This window comes from Sus scrofa, chromosome 6 (genome assembly GCF_000003025.6).
Source record: "Sus scrofa isolate TJ Tabasco breed Duroc chromosome 6, Sscrofa11.1, whole genome shotgun sequence".
NCBI classification, from domain to species: domain Eukaryota; kingdom Metazoa; phylum Chordata; class Mammalia; order Artiodactyla; family Suidae; genus Sus; species Sus scrofa.
Window position 1 is genome coordinate 85,428,818 of NC_010448.4, and position 23,272 is coordinate 85,452,089.

Genomic DNA, 23,272 nt, shown 5'->3' on the forward strand with positions numbered 1-23,272 from the left:
TGATTTACAGTGTTGTGTTAATTTCTGTACAGCAGAGTGACTCAGTTTTATATATATATATATATATATATATATTCTTTCTCATATTCATTTCCATTATGGTTAATCAGAGGACATTGAATATAGTTTCTTGCGCTGTGTGGCAGGACCTTGTTGTTTATCCACCTATTTATATAGTAATTTGCATCTACTAATCCCAAACTCCTACTCCTTCTCTCCCATACCCCTCTCCCCCTTGGCAACCACAAGTCTCTTCTCTATATCTGTGAGTCTGTTTCTGTTTTGTAGATATGTTTATTTGTCATATTTTAGATTCCACATATAAGTGATATCATATGGTATTTGTCCTCCTCTTCCTGGCTTCACTTAGTATGATAATCTCTTGGTCAATCCATGTTACGGCACACTGCAAATGGCATTATTTCATTCTCTTTTTTTTTTTTTTTTGCTTTTTAGGGCCGCAACTACAGCATATGGAGGTTCTCAGGCTAGGAGTCTAATCAGAGCTAACAGCTGCCAGCCTATGCCACAGCCACAGCAATGCCAGATCTGAGCCCCGTCTGCGTCATACACCATAGCTCATGGCAATGCCAGATCTTTAACCCACTGAGCAAGACCAGGGATCAAACCCACGACCTCATGGTTCCTAGTCGGATTCGTTTACACTGCGCCATGATGGGAACTCCATTTCCTTCTTTTTATGGCTAATATTCCTTTTTTCATTCCCAGCCTTTTAGGGCTGCACCCAGGCTAGGGGTCCAATCGGAGCTGTAGCCACTGGCCTACACCAGAGCCACAGCAACACCAGATCCAAGCCGAGTCTGCAGCCTACACCACAGCTCACGGCAACTCCAGATCCTTAACCCACTGAGCAAGGCTAGGGATTGAACCTGTGTCCTCATGATACTAGTCAAATTCCTTTCCGCTGAGCCACAACGGGAACTACTGTTTGTAGACTTTTTTTTTTTTGTCTTTTTGTTGTTGTTGTTGTTGTTGCTGTTTCTTGTTTCTTGGGCCGCTCCCGCGGCATATGGAGGTTCCCAGGCTAGGGGTTCAATCGGAGCTGCAGCCACCGGCCTACACCAGGGCCACAGCAACGCGGGATCTGAGCCACGTCTGCAACCTACACCACAGCTCACGGCAACGCCGGATCGTTAACCCACTGAGCAAGGACAGGGACCGAACCCACAACCTCATGGTTCCTAGTCGGATTCGTTAACCACTGCGCCACGACGGGAACTCCATGTTTGTAGACTTTTTGATGATGTCTGTGTGGACTGGTGTGAGGTGGTACCTCACTGTAATTTTTATTTTCATTTCTCTAATAATTAACAATGATGAGCATGTTTGCAGGTGCCTGTTGGCTGCCTGTCTGTCTTCTTTGGAGAAATGTCTATTTAGGTCTTCTGTTCATTTAAAAATAATTTTTTTTTTTTTGTCTTTTTAGAGCTTCATCTGCAGCATATGGAAGTTCCCAGGCTAGGGGAGACGCTGGCCTATACTACAGCCACAGCAGTGTCATATCTGAGCCACGTCTGCGGCCTGCACTGCAGCTCATGGCAATGCCAGATCCTTAACCCACTGAGCTGGGTCAGGGATCCAACCTGAATCCTTATGGATACTAGTTGGGTTTGTTACCACTGAGCCACAGCAGGAACTCCCTAAAAATAATTTTTAATTGTGAAGGAAATATGTAATAAAAATTTGGATAGTCCGTAAGTACATAAAATTAAAAAAGCCTTTATCGATCTACTGACTGACTTATTCTCACTCCTGTCCCCTCCAGACTCCCACTAAGAAAGAGTTGATTAACTGTTTTGGTGAGGAGCCTCATAATCCTACCTTTCATTGTATAACTTGTTTCTTTTTTTCATTCAATAGTATATTGAGCATATCCTTTTGTGTCATAACATAGTAGATATCCTTCACTCCTTTGAATGTTTGCATAGTACCCAAGCCACAGTTGTGACCTATACCACAGCTGTGGCATCGCTGGTTCCTTTAACCCACTGTGCTGGGCCAGGGATCCAACCTGCATCCTGGCTTTGCAGAGATGCCACTGATCCCCTCGCACCACAGTGGGAACTCCACAGTGTGATATTTTGATGTATGTATACATTGTGAAACCATCAATTTAGGTAACATCCATCACCTCACATAGTTAACATGTGTGTGTTTTGAGGACACTTGATATCTACTCTGCATATTTCAAGTATACCATATTAATTGTGGTCATCATCCTATACATTAGGTTTCCAGAACTTACTCCTGTTATACCCTTTGATCAGTGTCTTTCATTTTTATTTCTTCAGTGAATTCCCTTTCATCAGTTCCCATTTATCTGTTCATGTATCTTAATCACATAACTATTTTAAAAGGTCAAGTTGACAACAAATATGAATTTCGTTTCTTTACATTTTTAGTTTGGGGATAAAATTACTTCTGGAGATTTTAAAAACAGGTTTTTTTTTTTTTTTGCTTTTTTTTTGTATGGAAGTTTCCAGGCCAGGGGTCGAATCAGAGCTACAGCTGCCGGCCTATGCCATAGCCACAGCCTAAGCAGTGTCATATCTGAGCCACATCTGTGACCTCCACCACAGCTCATGGCAACACCAGCTCCTTAACCTGAGCGAGGCCAGGGATCAAACCCACATCCTCATGCATACTAGTTGGGTTCGTTTTCTCTGAGCCATAATTGGAACTCCCATAAGTTTTCATCATAATTAATGTTTACTGCCACATTTATTTTTTTAAAAAGACTTGATATGTTATTTTGCTGAATACTTAGCTTTTAAAAGTATGTTTTGTTCTGGAGGATTTTCTCAAAATGACATATATATGATGCCAGGGAGAAATAGTACTACTTTTTTCTGGGTGTAGATTTTGTCATGGTTAATGATGATGAATTGCCCTTGCTTATATCTGTCCTTAATAACTCACTGATGATATTTCCTGAGACTATTTCATTTATCAGTGAGCCACACCTGTCTTAAAGCTGATTCGTATTGCTTAGTGGTGACAGAAGGACTGTGTTTAACTAGGAGGAGGAGGTCACAGTTTTTCTTGAAAGGGGAAATTAGTCCTGTTTTTATGTCTTTACTCTTAAGTAATATGTTAGATGTTCATTATTTGTGCTTAAAATTAAGTAAACTTGGAGTTCCCGTTGTGGCTCATCGGGTTACAAACCTGACCAGTATCTATGAGGATATGGGTTCAATCCCTGACCTCTCTCAGTGGTTTAAGAATCCAGCCTTGCCATGAGCTGTCACGTAGGTTACAGACACGGCTCAGATCTGGTGTGTTGCAGTGGCTGTGGCACGGGCTAGCAGCAGCAGCTCAGATTTGACCCCTAGCCTGGGAACTTCCATATGCCACAAGTACTGCTCTAAAAAAGAAAAAAGAAAAAACTAAGTAAACTTTTCTTAAGTGTAACTGTTATTGACATGGGCCATTAAAAGATATTTGTAAAACCTCTTTTACCGAGAATGTGATTGTAAATCTATTTATGTTTCATTTTTCTTATAAGGCAAAAACAAATGAAGTTCTTCACGAACTGATTCTTTCTATTTGTAGCTGCCAAATTTTTTTTTTTTTGGCCACGCCTATAGCCTGTATAAGTTCCTTGGCCAGGGATCCAACCCATGCCAGAGCAGTAACTGAGCCACAGTAGTGACAGCGTTGGATCCTTAACCTGCTGATCCACCAGGGAATTCCAGTAGCTATCAAATTTCTATGTGGAATACTAACAAAAATAGTAGCAAAGAAAATTATTTTAAAGAACTAGAAGTTTTCCAGTTTCCAGTCAAGAAGGTAGATTCTCTGTTGACAGATAATAAAAGTACATATAGATTATAGTGTAACTCCTTATGTTAAGGTAGTAGCATCTGTCTGAACAATTGTAGATCACTCTAGAAGAGCAGATGATACACTATTTGTTTCCTAATTTTATTTAATTAATGATGTGCTTTTCAGTCAGGTTCAAGGAATAAATGGAAGTAATGCTTTAATTGTCCCATCTCCGCCAATGTAAATTGGTTTCATGATCTTGATAATCTTTTTAGGTATTATGTATTTTGATCAAGCTTACACTCATGACAGCTAAAATTTGCTTTGCATTTTGTTTTGGAACTAAAATCAGGAGGTAGGGTGAGCTTTAGCATTACCTAGAAGTTCAGCTCTATTTCTCATGTGGTTAAAAAAAAAAAAGAGGAACCCTTGTCTTTGCTACCTGTATCTCATGATTAGACATGTACTGTATTAATACCTGTTCTCAACATCACTAATTATTAGAGAAATGCAAGTCAAAACTATGAGGTACTACCTCACACTAGTTAGAGTGGCCATAATTAATAAGTCAACACATAACAAATGCTGGAGAGGATGTGGAGAAAAGGGAACCCTCCTACACTGTTGGTAGGAATGTAAATTGGTACAACCACTATGGAAAACAGTATGGAAATACCTCAGAACTAAATGTAGAACTACCACATGACCCAACAGTCTCACTCCTAGGCATATATCCAGACAAAAATTTCCTTGAAAAAAATACATGCACCTGTATGTTCATTGCAGCACTATTCATAATAAGCCAAGACATGAAACAACCTAAATGCCCATTGACAGATGAATGGATTAGGAAGATGCGGTACATATATATATTGAATACTACTCAACCATAAAAAGGACAAAATAATGCCATTTGCAGCAACGTGGCTGAAACTAGGGACCCTCATACTGAAGTGAAGTCAGAGAAAGACACCATATGATATCACTTATATGTGGAGTCTAAAATATGGCACAAATGATCCATCTACGAAACAGAAAAGATCATAGACATGTAGGACAGACTCGGTGTTTGCAGCGGGGGGTTGGGGGGCAAGAGGGCGGGGAGGGATTGGGATGGATTGGGAGTCTGGGGTTAGATGAAAACTCTTGCATTTAGAGTGGACAGGCAACAGATCCTGCTGTATAGCACAGGGAACTGTATATCTAATCACTTGTGGTAGAACATGATAGAGGATAATGTGAGAAAAAGAAAAGTTACATATATATATATATATATACACATATATATATATATATATGAATGGGTCACTTTGCTGTACAGCAGAAATTGACAGAACATAGTAAATCAATCATAATAAAAAATTTTTTATTTTTTTTATTGCTAGATTTTTTAAAAAATTTTCCCACTGTACAGCAAGGGGGTCAGGTTATCCTTACATGTATACATTACAATTACATTTTTTCCCCATAATAAAAAATTAAGGGGAGTTCCCGTCGTGGCGCAGTGGTCAACGAATCCGACTAGGAACCATGAGGTTGCGGGTTCGGTCCCTGCCCTTGCTCAGTGGGTTAACGATCCGGCGTTGCCGTGAGCTGTGGTGTAGGTTGCAGACACGGCTCGGATCCCGCGTTGCTGTGGCTCTGGCGTAGGCCGGTGGCTACAGCTCCGATTGAACCCCTAGCCTGGGAACCTCCATATGCCGCGGGAGCGGCCCAAGAAATAGCAACAACAACAACAAAAAGACAAAAGACACAAAAAAAAAAATAAAAAAAAAAATACCTATTTGTTAACATGATCATCTTTTTTCCTTGCCGAGGCCAGCTCAGCAGGATGGGGCTGAAGAACAGGGTGCTGTGGAAGTTAAGGAAAAAAGTTAACGTAAAACAAGACACAGACATTTATCTTACGTAAAGGTGGGAACCGGGGGACTCAAGGTCTCTGGGACCAAGAGCCCTGCCTCAAGAAACCACAAGCTTTTATTGTGCTCTTTAGATGCGATCAAGTGAGGAGTGGCTATGGGTGGATGATATAGGGTTTGTTTACTATTATATAAGTTCTTTTACTATTTTAAAAGCCACTTAGCTGGTAAAAGGTTAAGCTCTTACTCTGACCTCTAGGCACATAACAGTTCTTAAGTCATTTACCAGCACTGTGACTGTTTTTCAAGCATGAAGATGGGATAAAGTAAGGCAAGAAGATGAGATAAAGAAGGACAGATGGAGTTTTTCAAAGAAACATGTCTGACATTTCCTCTACCAGTATTGCTTTTTTAAGGGTGAAGACCATAAACTTACTCATATTTTTGTATTATCTGGCATGATACTTGACATGTAATTGACTCAGTAGCCCTTTGCCTAGCTGAACAGTTATTAACTACTGTGTACTGTTTACTGTTTTTATTTTTTAACAAACATTTCATGATATTCTCACAACTCTGAGGACAGGTATTATTAATTGCACTGGAAGTCAAAAGGACAAGGAGATTAAATTTTGCAATATTATCTTTTTGACCAAAATGACTAGTTTTGTGTGAGTGATTGATATTTGAAACTAACTTGTGCTGATTTGTTCAGTGGAAAACAATCTTGAGTTCTCTTAGCCATCTACCCAGTAAATTTTTTTGTTCTTTAGTTTTTGCTTGAGTAATTATATTTTCCCATTGCACTTTCTTTGGGAGGAAGAAAGTTACCTTGTGGAACACAGGTCAGTGTTATGGAAGTGGCATAGAAAGAAACAGAAAAGGCAGAAGGGTTAGTGGTTAGGATTTGGCACTTTGACTGCTGCAGCCCAGGTTCAGTCCCTAGTCTGGGAACTGAGATCTCATATCAAGCTGCTGCACATTACAGCAAATGCCCTGCTAATGTTTTTTTTATTTATTTTATTTTCCCACTGTACAGCAAGGGGATCAAGTTATCCTTACATGTATACATTACATTTACATTTTTTTCCCCACCCTTTGTTCTGTTGCAACATGAGTATCTAGACATAGTTCTCAATGCTACACATGGCAATGTTTCATTCTTTTTTATGGCTGAATAATATCCCTCTGTGTGTCTGTGTGTGTGTACACATCACATTTCCTTCATTCATCCGTTGATGAGCACTTAGGTTGCTTCTGTATCTTGGCTATTGTAAATAACGTCACAGTGAACATAGGGGTGCATATATCTTTTCTAATAAGTGTTTTCATTTTCTTCAGATAAATACCCAGGAATAGGAATTGCTAGATCATAGGTAGTTCTTTTTTTTTTTTTTTTTTTTTTTTTTTTTTTTGGCTGTGCTCAAGGCATAAAGAAGTTCCTAGGCCAGGGATAAAACTTGCACCACAATAACAATCCAAGCCACTGCAGTGACAATGCCAGATCCTTAACTGGCTGTACAAGAAAATTCCTGGTAGTTCTATTTTAAATTTTTGAGGAATCACCATACTGTTTTCCATAGTGGCTACATCTATTTACATTCCCACCAATAGTGCATAAGAACTTCCTTTTCTTTATATCCTTGCCAGCACTTATTTCTTGTCTTTCTAAACATAGCCATTCTTCTAACATGTGTGAGGTAATATTGTGGTTTTAATTTTCATTTCCTTGTTGATTAGTGATATTGAGTGTCTTTTCATGTGCTTGTTGGCCGTCTGTATGTCTTCCTTGGAAAAATATCTATTAAAAAAAAAAAAAAAAGGAGTTCCCGTCGTGGCGCAGTGGTTAACCAATCCGACTAGGAACCATGAGGTTGCGGGTTCGGTCCCTGCCCTTGCTCAGTGTGTTAACGATCCGGCGTTGCCGTGAGCTGTGGTGTAGGTTGCAGACACGGCTCGGATCCCGCGTTGCTGTGGCTCTGGCATAGGCCGGTGGCTACAGCTCCGATTCAACCCCTAGCCTGGGAACCTCCATATGCCGCGGGAGCGGCCCAAGAAATAGCAACAACAACAACAAAAAGACAAAAAAAAAAAAAAATAAGGAAAAATATCTATTGTGATCCTTTGCCCATTTTTTAATCAGTTTTTTTTTCTTTTGATGTTGAGTTGTATGAGTGTTGTGTATATTTTGTGTGTTAACCTCTTATCACCTATATCATTTGCAAATATTTTCCCTTGTTCAGTAGGCAACCTTTTTGCAAATATTTTCCCTTGTTTGTAGGCAGCCTATTTTCCCTTGGGAATAATCAACTGTTATATGCTGCTTCCTACTGGAATGGCCTCTGGTTTTGTTGATAGTTTCCTTTGGGTGTAGAAGCTTTTTAGTTTGATGTAGTTCCATTTGTTTATTTTTGCTTTTATTTCCCTCGCTTGGGGAGATACATCCAAAGCATAATACTAAGACTGATGTTAAAGAGTGTACTGCTCACAGAACTAGAACAAACAATCCAAACATTTATATGGAACAACAAAAGACCCAGAATCGCCAAAGCAATCCTGAGAAACAAAAACCAAGCAGGAAGCATAACTCTCCCAGACTTCAAGAAATACTACAAAGCCACAGTCATCAAAACAGTGTGGTACTGGTTATCAAAACAGACAGACAGACCAATGGAACAGAATAGAGAATCCGGAAATAAACCCTGACACCTATGGTCAATTAATCTTTGACAAGGGAGGCAAGAACATAAAATGGGAAAAAGAAAGTCTATTCAGCAAGCATTGCTGGGAAACCTGGACAGCTGCATGCAAAGCAATGAAACTAGAACACACCCTCACACCATGCACAAAAATAAACTCCAAATGGCTGAAAGGCTTAAATATACGACAGGACACCATCAAACTCCTAGAAGAAAACATAGGCAAAACACTCTCTGACATCAACATTATGAATATTTTCTCAGGTCAGTCTCCCAAAGCAATAGAAACTAGAGCAAAAATAAACCCATGGGACCTCATCAAACTGAAAAGCTTTTGCACAGCAAAGGAAACCCAAAAGAAAACAAAAAGACAATTTACAGAATGGGAGAAAACAGTTTCAAATGATGCAACTGACAAGGGCTTAATCTCTAGAATATATAAACAACTCATACAACCCAACAGCAAAAAAGCCAATCAATCAATGGAAAAATGGGCAAAAGACCTGAATAGACATTTCTCCAAAGAAGATATACAGATGGCCAACAAACACATGAAAAAATGCTCAACATCATTGATTATAAGAGAAATGCAAATTAAAACTACCATGAGATATCACCTCACACCAGTCAGAATGGCCATCATTAATAAATCCACAAATAACAAGTGCTGGAGGGGCTGTGGAGAAAAGGGAACCCTCCTGCACTGCTGGTGGGAATGTAAACTGGTACAGCCACTATGGAGAACAGTTTGGAGATAGCTTAGAAATCTAAACATAGAACTTCCATATGACCCCGCAATCCCACTCTTGGGCATCTATTTGGACAAAACTCTCCTTAAAAGAGACACGTGCACCCGCATGTTCATTGCAGCACTATTCACAATAGCCAGGACACGGAAACAACCCAAATGTCCATCGACAGACGATTGGATTCGGAAGATGTGGTATATATACACAATGGAATACTACTCAGCCATAAAAAAGAATGACATAATGCCATTTGCAGCAACATGGATGGAACTAGAGAATCTCATACTGAGTGAAATGAGCCAGAAAGACAAAGACAAATACCATATGATATCACTTATAACTGGAATCTAATATCCAGCACAAATGAACATCTCCTTAGAAAAGAAAATCATGGACTTGGAGAAGAGACTTGTGGTTGCCTGATGGGAGGGGGAGGGAGTGGGAGGGATCGGGAGCTTGGGCTTATCAGACACAACTTAGAATAGATTTACAAGGAGATCCTGCTGAATAGCATTGAGAACTTTGTCTAGATACTCATGTTGCAACAGAAGAAAGGGTGGGGGAAAAACTGTAATTGTAATGTATACATGTAAGGATAACCTGACCCCCTTGCTGTACAGTGGGAAAATAAAAAAAATTAAAAAAAAAAAAAAAGAGTGTACTGCCTGGGTTTTCTTCCAGAAGTTTTATGATTTCAAGTCTTACATTTAAGTCTAATCTGTTTTGAATTTATTTTTGTGCGTGATGTGAGAAAGTAGTCCAGTTTGATTCTTTCACATATAGCTGTCCAGTTTTCCCAACACTATTTATTGAAGAAGCTGTCTTTTCACCATTGTATATTCTTGCCTCCTTTGATGTAGATTAATTGCCCACATAAGTGTGGGTTCGTTTCTGAGCTCTCAATTCTGTTCTGTTGATGTACGTGTCTGTTTTTTCTGCCAGTGCCATACTGCTTTGATTAGCTTTGTAGTACAGTTTGAAATGAGGGAGTGATATCTTTGTTCTTCTTTCTCAAGATTATTTTGGCTATTCTGGGTCTTTTGTTTTCTGTACAAAATTTAAAAAAAAATTTTTTCAGTATGAAATAGATTTATTGTAATATTCAGTCAGTAGTACAACCCAGGTGAATAAAACATTATACAAGGCTCAGATGTTCTAAAATCTGTCTTAGTTTTACACATGTACTATAAAATGATAAATACTTAAAAATTACAATGCAAGGGAAAATATTACAAAAAATACAATTGTTGTAGACCCTTGTATGAAAGATCTTTAAATTTCTGTCTTAGGGAATAATACCATGCTACATATCAGAATCAAAAATAAACTATTTTACTTGAGGTTACAATGCTTTGCAGTATACCGGAAGCACTCTAAAATACCATGCCTGGCAAAAATCAAAAGAGTGATGAAGAAGGTCTTCAATGATGTTGAGAGGAACAAAAAAAGAGAGGGGAATAATCAACTGTCATATGCTGATTCCTACTGGAATGGCCTCTTTCAACAATTTATGAAAGAATGGAAAAAGCAGGGTACTAGTCTCAGTTTTATATAAGCATTTCCAAATCAGCACAAACTCAGGCAGTTCTAAAAGGTTCTGTCCCAGTGCTCTTCACTCTTCAACCCTTTACATGGACCCTTTAGCCTAAGTGCATGTTTTTTCTCTCATTTCTTCCTAAGGGCTTACCAATCACACTTTCTGTTTTCTATTCTCCGACATACAAACCAAAAGGCATTTAACAAACTGATAGAATCTATCAGTAAGTCACGTCTAAGGACACAAATTTTCGTTTAGATAACATTAAGAGGTTTAGACAGAGCCGTCCCTCTTCCACACACACTGCCACCTCCCCTTAAGCATTGACTCCATCCTCAATTGTGAGGCAATATGAAACTTTAAGATTTTTTTTTTCCTTCATCAATGATTTGCCTGTTGACAAGCTGCTTGGTTGGTAGCAGTATCAGGAGCTGTTTGGAATGCTTGGTCAGAATAGATTAAAAGAAGGTGATCAGTGAATTGCTGTAACTTATCATAGTGGGCTTCTACAGGCAGGTAGGAAGAGTTTATAGGCTTCACACATTTATTCCAGAAGGGAAAAAATGTGTCTTAAAAAGGAAAGGGAAAAGATTAGATAAGAAAAATACAGCAAAATATTAACACTGTAGTAATAGGGAAGGAAATGCTTATAGCCAGCCTACCTTGTGGGGAAGTTTCTGGCGTAAAAATCAAACTTTCTCTCCCATTATTCTTTGTGCGCGATTAAAAGCTGCTTTACATCAGGAGGGGTAGAAAGCCACTTAAACAGTTTTCTTCAAAGGTAGGGAATTTTTTTTTTTTTTTTTTTTTTTTGAAATGAGCATTAGAGAAAGGAGGAAAAGGTAGGGAAAGCTCATTCAAAGAGGTCCTCAAACATGCGTTGTCCCATTGCTATATATGCTTCCTTCTCTGGTGTCATCTGGGCCACCAGCTCTGGCTTCTGGCTCACTTCACTGTAGGAGAATGGACAGCCAGCCACCATGACAATTGGGTCATCTGCTGCTTCCTCAAATTCATCATCCTCTTCATCCTCTTCCACATGATGTGCAGCCACAACTGCTGGGCAGGGTGGGGAGTCATCATCTGAATCACTGGTCTGGTCTCAGTCTCAGAGTCACTACCATTGGCAGTGGTCGCAGGAGCAGCCGCCCCCACTGAGCCTGCTGTGGCAGAGGGGGTCTTCCTCTCATGAATGAGCAGTGCTCACATGACTTCCTCATTATAGTCTGTCCCTACATGGCCTTCCTCGCGCTGCTGAAATGAGTCTATATCGATGCTACCTTCCTTCATCTTTTCAGAGGTATATGCCCCTTGGACAGTGCTCTCTCTTAGCCACATAGGTCTCTCTTTGGCAGATTTCCCCACCAGTGAGACTCGGTGAAGATCCTCTTGGTCATCCATGTTAATGACAACATTCTGAGTGTATAAGTCTTCATAAGAGGGGCCCTTGGTGGCCCATGCTTCCTGATGGTGCCCACCTGCCAGGCCAGCAGCTCCAGCAGTAGTTGCTACACGGGTTCTGGCTCAAGTATTTCATAGGCCAAGTTCGTATCCTCTGTCTCCTGAAGTAAAGCATAAATGGGCTCAGTTTGTTCACTAAACCTTGCCAGAAGTGTGCGTGCATATTTTTTGGGCATTACTTATTCATCTTCTTCTACCTCTGTATGGCAAAAAGTACAGCAAAAAGTTCCAAAGTAAATCCTGGAACACTTCCACTACAGCTTCCCTCTGCACCTCAACTGCCGGCTTAAACGAGCCATGCCCTGTTTTCTGTACAAGTTCTAGAATTACTTGTTCCAGTTCTGAGAAAAATGCCATATATGTATATATTTTAATTTTATTTATTTATTTATATATTTTGCTTTTTAGGGCTATACCTGCAGCGTATGAAAGTTCCTAGACTAGGAGTCAAGTTGGAGCTACAGTTGCCAGCCTAAACGACAGCAAAAGCAACACAGGATTCCAGCTGTGTCTGTGACCTACACCACAGCTTATGGCAATGCCATATCTCCAACTCACTGAGCGCAGCCAGGGATTGAACCAGCATCCTCATGGACACTGGTCGGATTCCAGTCCTTGAGCATGGCATATCTTTCCATCTGTTTGTGTTGTCTTCAGTTAGCTTTCCAAGTACAGGTTTTTTGCCTCCTTAGATTTACTCCTAGGTATTTTATTCTTTTTGATGTGATTGTAAATGGGATTGTTTTCTTAATTTCTCTTTCTGGTAGTTCTTTTTTTGTTGGTTTTTTTTTGGGGGGAGGGGGTCTTTTGGCCACACCTGCTGTAACCAGAGCCACAGCAGTGACAATACCAGGTCCTTAACCTGCTGAGCCTTAGTGGAACTCCTGATAGTTCATTGTTAGTATAAAGAAATACAACAGATTTCTGTGTATTAATTTTGTATACAAATTCAACTTTATTGAATTCATTGGTGAGTTCTAATACTTTTTTGGTGTGTCTTTAGGACTTTCTGTGTGTAGTATCTTGCCATCTACAAACAAGGACAGTTTTATTTATTCCTTTCCAATTTGGATTCCTTTTATTTTTCTTTTTGGCCATACCCACAGTATATGAAGCTCCTGAGCCAGGGATCAAATTCACGCCACAGCTGTGACTTGTACTGCAGTTGTGACAAGCCTGGATCCTTGACTCACTCTGCCAGGCTGGGGATCAAATCCATACCTCTGCAGTAACCTGAGCCATTGCAGTCGGATCCTTAACCCACTGTACCACAGCAGGGACTCCAGATTCCTTTTATTTTTGTTTCCTGTCTGTTTGCTGTGCCTAGAACTTCAAATACTATGTTGAATAAAAGTGGCAAGAGTGGGCTGCCTTGTCTTGTTCCTGATCTTAAAGGAAATGTTTCCACTTTTTCCACTGTTGAGTATGTTTTTTGCTATGGGCTTGTCAAAACTGGCCTTTATTATGTTGAGGTATGTTCCTCTATATCCACTTTATGGATGTTGAATTTTGTCAGAAACTTTTTCTCCATCTATTAAGATGGTATGATTTTTATTCTTCAGTTTGTTAGTGTGGTGTATCACATTGATTGATTTGCAGATATTGAAACATCCTGCATCCCTGGGATAAATCCCAGTTGATCAGGTGTTGTGATCCTTTTGTGATCTTTTTTTTTTCTTTTTTTTTTTTTTAATGGCTGCCCTGCGGCATATGGAGTTCCCAGGCCAGGGATCAGATCCCAGCTGGAGTGGTGACCTACACCACAGCTGTGATAACACCTTATCCTTTAACTCACTGTGCTGGGCCAGGGATCAAACCTGCATCCTAGTGCTGCAGAGATGCTGCCCATCCCATTGTGCCACAATGGGAACTCCTGTGGTCCTTTTAATATATTGTTGAATTTGGTTTGCTAATGTTCTTTTTGAGAATTTTTGCATCTATGTTCCATAGCACTCTTGGCCTGTAATTTTCTTTGGTGATATCTTTGTCTGGTTTTGATACCAGGTGATGCTGGCCTGATAGAATGAGTTCAAAAGGATTTCTTCCTCTGCAGCTTCTTGGAATAGTTTGAGAAAGGTTGGTATTAACTCTTCTCTAAATATTTGGTAGAGTTCACCTGTGAAGCTTTATGGGCTTTTATTTGTTGGGAATTTTTGTTTTTGTTTTTTTGGCTGCATCCACAGCATGTGGAAGTACCCAGGCCAGGGATTGAATCTGAGCTGCAGCTGCAGCTTACACCACAGCTGTATTAACACTGGATTCTTAACCCACTGTGCCAGGCCAGGGATCAAACCCAATCCATTGCAGAGACAACACCAGATCCTTTTTTTTTTTTTTTGTCTTTTTGTCTTTTTGCCTTTTCTAGGGCCGCACTAGCGGCATATGGAGGTTCCCAGGCTAGGGGTCCAATCAGAGCTGTAGCCGCCAGCCTACGCCAGAGCCACAGCAATGCCAGATACGAGCCGTGTCTGTGACCCACACCACAGCTCACAGCAACGCCAGATCCTTAATCCACTGAGCAAGGCCAGGGATTGAACCTACAACCTCATGGTTCCTAGTCGGATTCGTTAACCACTGAGCCACGACAGGAACTCCAACACCAGATCCTTAATCTGCTTTGCAACAGCAGGAACTCCAGGAGTTTTTTGGGGTTTTTTTATTACTGGCTCAGTTTCATTATCTCTTCATATTTTCTATTTCTTTCAGATACTGTCTTGGGAGATGGTACATCTTTTACGTTGTCCATTATGGTATATAATTGTTTTTGGTTATCTCTTATTGCCCTAGTTATTGAAGACAGGTGAGGAACGGGTTGCACTAGGGAAGCAAGAGTTTGGTTTTTAAAACATAACATATTTGAGAGATTTATTAGATTTCTAAATGAAAATATTGTGTAGACCGTGGATAACCAGTCTGAAGTTCAAGGGGAGAGATTCAGTCTCGAAATATGAATTTGGGAGTCATCAGTGTATATATGGTATTTAAAGCTATAGAAGTGGATGAGATGACTAGTCAGGGTTCATATTTGGGGTGTTTACTGCATCTCTAGGAGGATTTAGAAATTTAGGGGTCGGGAGTTCCCGTCGTGGCGCAGTGGTTAACGAATCTGACTAGGAACCATGAGGTTTCGGGTTCGGTCCCTGCCCTTGCTCAGTGGGTTAACGATCCGGCGTTGCTGTGAGCTGTGGTGTAGGTCACAGACGCAGCTCGGATCCTGCGTTGCTGTGGCTCTGGCGTAGGCTGGCAGCTACAGGTCCGATTAGACCCCTAGCCTGGGAACCTCCATATGCTGCGGGAGCGGCTCAAGAAATGGCAAAAAAAAAAAAAAAAAAAGAAAAAGAAATTTAGGGGTCTGGTTTTGGGTGTCATAATAGCTGAGGAGGCTATGGGTACTTAATGTTCTAGGGTAAAGGATATTAATTGAGAATCGCTAAATGTTCTGCACTGCATGGTACAATACTCAATCAAGAAGTACCCCAGCGGAAATGCCAGTGGTGTTTTAGGGTAGGTGGGAATGAAGATAGTAAAGAGATGAGATTCAAGGGCCAGATCTGGGGCTCTGCAACATTTAGAGGTCAAGAAGAAGAGAAGGTTTCTGCAAGACACTGCTGTAGTTGAAGTAGGAAGAAAACAAAGACTTTTAAGAGTTGCCTAGACCCCAGTTTAGGGAACACTTAGCAATAGTAGAGCTGCTGTACATAGATTAGAGGGGAATAAGTCCAGAGGCAGTGAAACTACTTTGGATTCTATTGTGTCTTCAGACAATCAAGGTAAAGAGATGGATGTGAGATGTGTTTTGAAAATATTTCATATAATGTGAAGAATGAGATTGGTTTGAGCAACTAGGTGGGTGGTGGTAAGCTATTTGTTATTGAGCACTTGCAGTTTTCCTAAGCACCATTCTAGATGGTAGAGATATAGCAGAGAACAAAAATAGGCAAAAATACTTGTCCTGAGCTTATATTTTAGTGAGAGGAGATGATAAACATAATTTTATAAGTAAACATATGTAGAAGATAAGTGCTCTTTGCAATACACATGGGAAAAGAGATAAAGCAGGGATAGAATTAGGGTGATGCTGGTGATTGTGATTTACAATAGAATGGTAAAAGGAGGCTTCACTGAGAAGGTGACATTTGCAAGCACTGAGTCCTTAGTGATAGACCACCAGAGGAGGCAACAGTTGAGCAAAGAGCTAAAGGGATTTAGAAATGAATATCTGGAGAATGACCATTCCAGGCAGAGTGAATAGCAAGTGTAAAGTCCCTGAGCATGCCTGGCAGATACAAGGAACAGCCGGGAGGTTCACCTGCCTGAAGTTTAGTGAGGGTGGGAGAGTGTAATTGAATACAGTGGGGGTATGTGAGCATGGCCACAGGGCCTTGTAAGCTATTGAAAGTACTTTGGCTTTTATCCTGAGCTTTTGAGAGAGATCTGGACTCAGCATATGTGTACAGGTTTGGGCATCTTCTGCACATGTGTGGTTGTAGAAGCCATGGGAATATTTTTATCTTGCACCACAGACATTTCATTTAGATAGAAACACAAAGTAGTCTCATCTTCTGCGAAGGAAGACTGACTACACAGGATTCTTTCAGCAAGGTACCTTTCTGTTTGTGATTCTCCAAGGACAGTGGCGTTTGTTTTATTTATTTATTTATTTATTGTCTTTTTAAGGCCACACCCACATCATATGGAAGTTCCCAGTCTAGGGGTCTAATTGAAGCTATAGCTGCCTGCCTACACCACAGCCACAGCAATGCAGGATCCGAGCTGTGTTTGCAACTTACACCACAGCTCATGGCAACACCAGATCCTTAACCCACTGAGTGAGGCCAGGGATTGAACCCACGTCCTCATGGATATAGTCAGGTTCATTACTGCCGAGCCATAAAAGGACCTTCCTCTTTTTTTTTTAAATACAATTTCTATCTCTGGTTGATATTCTCTATTTGATAAGGCATCATACTCATTCTTTAATTCTTTAGACATAACTCCCTTTAGTTTTTTGAAACATTTCTAATAGTTTATTTATTATAGTCTTTATCTGTTACTCCAACATCTAGACTTCCTCAGGTACAGGGGTTTTTTCGTTTGTCTTTTTCCTTTTTGGCCACACCCACAGTATATGGAAGTTCCTGGGCCAGGGATTAAATCCGAGCTGCATCTGTGATCTGTGGCCTGTGCCACAGCTGCGGCAACACTACAGAGTCTATCCAGATCATTAACCCACAGCAGGAATCCCTTTTTTTTTACTCCCAGTACAGATTTACCAATTGCCTCCCTCCCCCCATCCCCTGCCTTGTATGCACTATACTATCCTATTTATCTCTGTGTTTCATAATTTCTCTTTGAAAAATGAGCATTTAAAATAATTTGGTAGGTCTGCAAATCAGATTTCACTCCTTCCTATGGGTTTCATGTGCTGTTTATTTAGTGATTTTCCTGTACTAAATCTGTAGAGCCTGTTTTCTTTGTTTTGTATAGCCATTGAAGTCTCTGTTTCATTGACTTGGTGGTTAGCTAATGATTAGACAGAGATTTCCTTAAATGTCTTGAACCAGTAAGTTTTCCAGCCTTTGCCAAGGGAACTCTGTGTATATTGGAGTATGTACATCAGTGTTCCTGCAGGCTGTTTACAGCCTTAGTCTTCACTTTCTGCTTGCATAGAACCTCAAGGTCAGCCAGAACTGTGAGATTAGGGCCTTCTCAAGCCTTTCCCAGAGACTGCAAATGCATATGTCCTTCTAGATATCCAGGAATAGCTCAGAGCTTTCCAAAGCCACTTATAGCCATCTCATTCCTGAACTTTCACATTTTTTGGTCAGTGGCCTTTTAGCCCCAACTGGTATCACTGCTTTAGGCAGTTGGGATGTTAAACAATTGCCGCTGGTTATTTTTTGGAAAATGCACTAAGGATAGGGCTGTTTATGCAAAGCAAGCTTTAGGTCAGGTCAAATAAAGTAACTCTGAAAAAGGAACTTCTTGGTGCTATCAGATCAAATAGTAACAGTTTTCTGGGCATGGGGCTTTTAGGGAGGTCCGCATTTGTTTTTCCCCTTCCAGTGGCTCAAGGCTGCTGGTTAAAGCTAAGGTCATGAGGTTCTTAATTTTCATTGCTGCCACAAATCTGAGGGAGGAGAGAGAAATGGGAATCAGGCAAATTAAAATGCTAAAAAGCTCACTATTCTTACCAAGATTCAGCCATTTTTCTTTCTTTTTTTTTTTTCTTTTCTTTCTATAGTGGCCCTTGTGGCACATGGAAGCTCCCAGGCCAGGGGTTGAATTGGAGCCATAGTTGAGGCCCACACCACAGGCGTAGCAGTACTGGATCTGAGCCACATCTGTGAGCTATGCCAACCTTGCAGCAATACCGGATCCTCAACTAGAACCCACGTAGTCACAGAAACAATGCTGGGTCTTTAACTCTCTGAGCCACACTGGGAACTCCCCATCTTTTAAAAAAAAAAAAATTGTAGTAAAACACTCATAATATAAAGTTTATCATTTTAACATTTTTAAGAGTACAGTTCAGTGCCATTAAGTGCATTCACACTGTTGTGCAACTGTTACTACCATCCATTTACAGAACTTTTTCATCTCCCCAAACTGAAACTCTACCTGTTAAACAATAACTCCCCGTTTCCCCCTTCCCCCTGCCCCTGATAACCACCATTCTATTCTCTGCCTCCATAGATTTGACTACTAGGGTACTTCATGTAAATGGGATCATACAACGTTTATCCTTTTGTGGCTGACTTATTTCACTTAGCATAATATATCCAGAGTTGTCCATGTTGTAGTATATGTCAGAATTTCATTTGTTAAGGATGAATAATATATGCTACATGTTATTTACCTTTTCATCTATCAGTGGTGTTTGGGTTGTTTCTACCTTTTGTCTATTTGTCAGTAATGCTGCTCTGAACATGAGTATACAAATATCTGTTTAATTTCCTGCTTTCATTTCTTTTGGGTATATACTCAGAAGTATACTTGCTGAATCATGTGGTAAATCTGTTTTTAATTTTAAAATTTTTTGGAGTTCCCATCGTGGTGCAGTGGTTAATGAATCCACCTAGGAACCATGCATGAGGTTGTGTGTTCCATCCCTGGTCTTGCTCAGTGTGTAAAAGATCCAGCATTGCCGTGAGCTGTAGTGTAGGTTGCAGATGTGGCTCGGATCCCTCGTTGCTGTGGCTCTGGCATAGGCCGGCGGCTACAGCTCCAATTCGACCCCTAGCCTGGGAACCTCCATATGCCTCAGGAGGCCCACTAAGCCAAGAAGGGAGCTCCTCATCTATTTCTTTATATATGTTGCGAGTGTAGCTGGAGGGCCTCTCTTCCTGAGGAATATTATAGAAGATGAAGATTACTTTACTCCTGCTGCTACAACTAATCTTATTTTACTTTATTTCCTGCTGCTACAGCTAGTCTCAGGGTTATATCTGATCATTGTTGCCTCCTTCCACTCTCTTTTTCAGATTCCCCTCATCCTCAGCTACCATCTATGCCAATCCCAATGTTTTTGCTTTGTGGTATGACCCAAACCCTCATTCCTGAGTGATCTTAACCACTGGTTACCATGCTTTCCTCTGGTTAGACTTTCCAGCTTGTCTGTTTTCAGTACTTTCAGTTTTGGGAAAGGGGATGTCATTAGGCACCCATATGGATCATCTGGGTTCAAAAATATATTTTCACTGTCTACAATTTGGTATGGAATAGCAACCCTCTTTCTGATAATAAAGATCAGTTACCCCTGCCAAGATGGTAATTCCTCTTCTTGTCTGATGATCCCTGGATACAAGAACTCCACAATGCCCAGGTGACAGCATAGCTTATAACTTGGGACTGTTATCTCCTGTGGAAGTGTTCCTCTTTTGGTGACTGAGATCTTTAACTCTGCAGAACTTAGAGTTGCGGGACTAGGAAACAAAAATTCTCCAGGTAGGTTTTTGGGATTGATAATAAACAGGGTATGCTGTTTCTACCTCCCCTATATCCCAGATCCATGTATTCTTCCTGTTTTGAAGACATAGTAGCTTGTAAAGATCTTTGATTTGAGATAGGTATTACACCATGGAAAATGATACTCTTTTGTCATAAAATACTACATCGAGTTGGTACTTAAGTTGTGCCTTCTTCAGGCCATTCCAGTGCTCTTAGCTTAGCAGCTTTTAGATGATGTTGTATATGATACCACCAGTAAATCCCATGGTCCTGTTCCCTCTCTTGCACTTTACTGCAGAACGGGTCTCTTGCATGAAATGATGTTATGTAGGATGATGCTTACTGGTAGATTAAACATTTCCTTAACTCTCATGTACTGTTCACTGCAGCCCTGAAGGCAGGAAAGGACATACCCAGAATATGTCCCTACTTCTTTCGAATAAATTGTTTTCCTTTTTAGGGTGGAAGGGGCCAAATATGAACAAGTTGCCATCCAAGGGCTGGTTGGTTTCCTTAAAAGATGTTGTCATATTGGAACTTAGTGTTTGTCTCTTGCGGCCATTTGGACTTTTGGTAGAATCAGTAGCTAAAGTATCCTTGATAAGTAGGAGTTCATACTGTTGTCTCTGCATAGAGTGTGTCTCTGCCACATGACTGTCTTCTTTCAGGTGCTCATTTCACCAGCACTGGGGAGGTCATGACAAAAGATGACCGACGTAAACTGATTGAGTCATTGTCTACTTGGTTGTTTAGCACCTCTTTCATGGTAGATGTTCTCTGATGACTGTTAACATATAAGACAAAGATCTTCCTTTTTTTTTTTTTTTAATTTTTTGGGCCACACCATGGCGTATGGAAGTTCCCAGGCTAGGAGTCGAATCAGAGCTGCAGCTGCCAGCCTACACCACAACCACAGCAACACCGGATCCGAGCTGTGTCTGCAACCTATGCCACAGCTCCGGATCCTTAACCCACTGAGTGAGGCCAGGGATTGAACCTACAGCCTCATGGATATTGGTTGGGTTCATAACCTGCTGAACTGCAACAGAAACTCCTAAATTTCTTTATTTTTATTTTTTTGTCCTTAGGTCTGCACCCATGGCATATGGAGGTTCCAGGCTAGGGGGTCTAATTGGAACTGTGGCTGCCAGCGTACGCCGCAGCCACATCACCTCAGGATCCAAGCTGCGTCTTTGACCTACACCAAGGCTCACAGCAATGCCGGACTCTTAACCCACTGAGCAAGGCAGGGATCGAACCCATGTCCTCATGGATACTTGTCGGGTTCATTAACCACTGAGCCACGATGGGAACTCCCCTAAGTTGCTTTATTATAGTTGATTTACAGTGTTCTGTCAATTTTTCTGTACAGCAAAGTGAACCAATTATATATACATTCTTTTTCTCACATTGTCTTCCATCAAGTTCCATCACAAGTGATTGGGTGGGGAGTTCCCGTTGTGGTGCAGTGGTTAATGAATCCGACTAGGAACCATGAGGTTGTGGGTTGGATCCCTGGCGTTGCTCAGTGGGTTAAGGATCTGGCATTGCCGTGAGCTGTGGTGTAGGTTGCAGACACGGCTCAGATCCCGCGTTGCTTCAGCTGTGGTGTAGGCTGGCAGCTACAGCTCCGGTTAGACCCCTAGCCTGGGAACCTCCGTATGCCTCGGGAGCGGCCCTAGAAAAAGGCAAACAAACAAACAAAACAGAAAAAAAAACAAGTGATTGGATGTAGTTCTCTGTGTTATACAGTAAGCCTTTATTGCTTATCCACTCCAAATTCAATAGTTTGCATTTACTAACACCACACTCTCGGTTCATCCCACTTCGTCTCCCTCCCCCTTGGCAACCACAGGTCTGTTCTCTATGTCCATGAGTTTGTTTCTGTTCTGTAGATAGGTTCATTTGTGCCATATTTTAGATTCCACATAAAGATCTTCCAATGTTGTGTCTGGTCTTGTTTTCTCCCACGCACCTCTACCTAAGACTCTGCCTGAGACTTCCTTCCCCTAAGTTCCTAATCGTTCTCCTTTTATACCTCTGACCAACATGTTAGGGCATTTACCTGTGAGTCCACATATACTCTAACCTCAAACCAGTTCTTTGTCTACACAAAGTAAACAGACTGCCTAAAACTCTTCCAAGTGGGCGCTCTTTCACTGCCACTCTCTGAGTGAGTCTATAGTGCAGCCACTGTCCATTTTTGACTTGTACCCACCCATGCCATCTGTGAAGAAGGTGAGGGTTTTTTCCTTTGTCAGCTGGCTATGAGGGTCCTCTAATACAGCCAAAGGTATATGCTAAGGAAGGGGCACTTTGCAACAGTGGTAGATCATATGAGGGTTTGGGCCATCTGCTCATGCTTGTGACTTTTGGTCCTACTTGTGCTTCATACTGGATGTGTCACCTTCATCTTAATGCTAGATTGTTTCTGGGTCCACTCAACCTTACTTGGTATATCTCGTAGAACCTAGGTCATGGTGGATGATTCTAGATAAATGGTCACTTAGTATCCCATCTCCAGGTGTTTATCTGCTAGGACCCAGTAGCATGCCAGGGATTAGTTTCCACTGAAAATGGTGTGGCATTGCTCGAAACCCCCAGAGGTCTGTGTAGTGATTTCCCCCCCTGGGGTTTGCCATAGTACCATAGCATCTGCCAGATTGTTTGCCTCACTACCAAGACCTGCAGAGTCCTTTCCTGTTCTGGGCTACTCTAGAAACTGGCAACTTTTTGTGTCATCTGATGTAAAAGCCAGAGCTCTATTCTCAGATGTTATGCTTCCCTCTGAGGGGTTGCAAGGTGCAGTTGTTTCCCTGGATTCCTTTGCTTGAATGGCATGTTTTACTAAGACCCTGATTACTTGGGTTGCTGCGGAGGCACAGGTTCAATACCCGGCTTGGCGCAGTGGGTTAAGTATCTGGTGTTGCTGAGGCTGTGGCATGGGTTGCAGCTGAGGCTCAGATTTTATCCCTAGCCCAGGAACTTCCATATGCTACGTGGTAGCCAAAAAAGAAAAATATTTTTACTGATGAATGGGCACCTGAATCTTAGTAGCATTTCTCTCTTACCCTCTGGAGTTCATGTGTGCTGTCAAGGCCTTCAGTTTGGTATCCACTTCTTGTTCATTTGGCCCAGTTAGCATGATGCTATTAATATAGTAAGTCAGTGTGATATTCTGTAGGAAGTCCATATATCATAGGACTATATTATATGAGATGGTTGCAAAAT

The 23,272-nt window shown here is 41.0% G+C and overlaps 1 protein-coding gene and 1 pseudogene across 1 annotated transcript in view; one reads left to right on the top strand and one right to left on the bottom strand.

Moving 5' to 3' along the window:
* Positions 1-23,272, top strand: part of PHACTR4 (phosphatase and actin regulator 4) — a 117,449-nt gene that overhangs the window by 16,825 nt on the left and 77,352 nt on the right.
* LOC100739811 lies at positions 11,484-23,186 on the bottom strand (annotated as a pseudogene).